Genomic DNA, 1,243 nt, shown 5'->3' on the forward strand with positions numbered 1-1,243 from the left:
CATTACAACCGTTGCCTAATAATGGATAATGCCCTATATATACTACTTACTCCCCCCCTCAAACACGGAGACGAGTTACCACGGTTTCCACCCCTCCCTCTATACCGCAGCAACACGTATTTTTTACCCCTTTCACAACGCGCTCCTCGCGCCACAAAGCCACCTCTGGACGCGTGACCAATGGGCAGCGAGCTAAAACATATCGCAAATGTCAAAAATAATATAAGGGGTTAATATATATCGCGCACATGCGATATGTTTGTCACGAGGCGCAAAAAATAATTAAAAAGGGAATGAAACATGAGGACTTCCCAGGAGGTCACCCATCCTAGTACTACTCTCGCCCAAGCACGCTTAACTTCAGAGTTCTGATGGGATCCGGTGCTTTAGTGCTGGTATGATCGCATCCGACATGTTACCCCCGCCTTCGTCCCTTGTGCTTGCCACTCCCAGGTCCACTGCAAAGATGATTGTCATTCTTACTACCATTATAACCGTTGCCTAATAATGGATAATGCCCTATATATACTACTTACTCCCCCCCCCTCAAACACGGAGACGAGTTTACCACGGTTTCCACCCCTCCCTCTACACCGCAGCAACACGTATTCTTTTACCCCTTTCAGAACGCGCTCCTCGCGCCACAAAGCCGCCTCTAGACGCGTGACCAATGAGCAGCGAGCTAAAACATATCGCAAATGTCAAAAATAATATAACGGGGTTAATATATATCGCGCAGATGCGATATGTTTGTCACGAGGCGCAATAAATAATTAAAAAGGGAATGCAACGAGAGGACTTCCCAGGAGGTCACCCATCCTAGTACTACTCTCGCCCAAGCACGCTTAACTTCGGAGTTCTGATGGGATCCGGTGCTTTAGTGCTGGTATGATCGCATCCAACATGTTACCCCCGCCTTCGTCCCTTATGCTTGCCACTCCCAGGTCCACTTCAAAGATGATTGTCATTCTTACTACCATTACAACCGTTGCCTAATAATGGATAATGCCCTATATATACTACTTACTCCCCCCCCCCCTCAAACACGGAGACGAGTTTACCACGGTTTCCACCCCTCCCTCTATACCGCAGCAACACGTATTTTTTTTACCCCTTTCAGAACGCGCTCCTCGCACCAGAAAGCCGCATCTAGACGCGTGACCAATGAGCAGCGAGCTAAAACATATCGCAAATGTCAAAAATAATATAACGGGGTTAATATATATTGCGCACATGCGATATG

The 1,243-nt window shown here is 47.4% G+C and overlaps 2 non-coding genes across 2 annotated transcripts; both read right to left on the reverse strand.

Moving 5' to 3' along the window:
• Nucleotides 1–290: 290 nt before the first annotated feature.
• On the reverse strand, nucleotides 291–409 carry LOC123178441 (5S ribosomal RNA). Its single transcript, XR_006489582.1, has one exon. It is a non-coding gene; the product is annotated as a 5S ribosomal RNA (ribosomal RNA).
• Nucleotides 410–781: 372 nt separating this feature from the next.
• LOC123178440 (5S ribosomal RNA) lies at nucleotides 782–900 on the reverse strand. The gene has a single exon (XR_006489581.1). It is a non-coding gene; the product is annotated as a 5S ribosomal RNA (ribosomal RNA).
• Nucleotides 901–1,243: the final 343 nt, after the last annotated feature.

The sequence above is a fragment of the Triticum aestivum genome, unplaced genomic scaffold (genome assembly GCF_018294505.1).
Source record: "Triticum aestivum cultivar Chinese Spring unplaced genomic scaffold, IWGSC CS RefSeq v2.1 scaffold400, whole genome shotgun sequence".
NCBI classification, from domain to species: Eukaryota; Viridiplantae; Streptophyta; class Magnoliopsida; order Poales; family Poaceae; genus Triticum; species Triticum aestivum.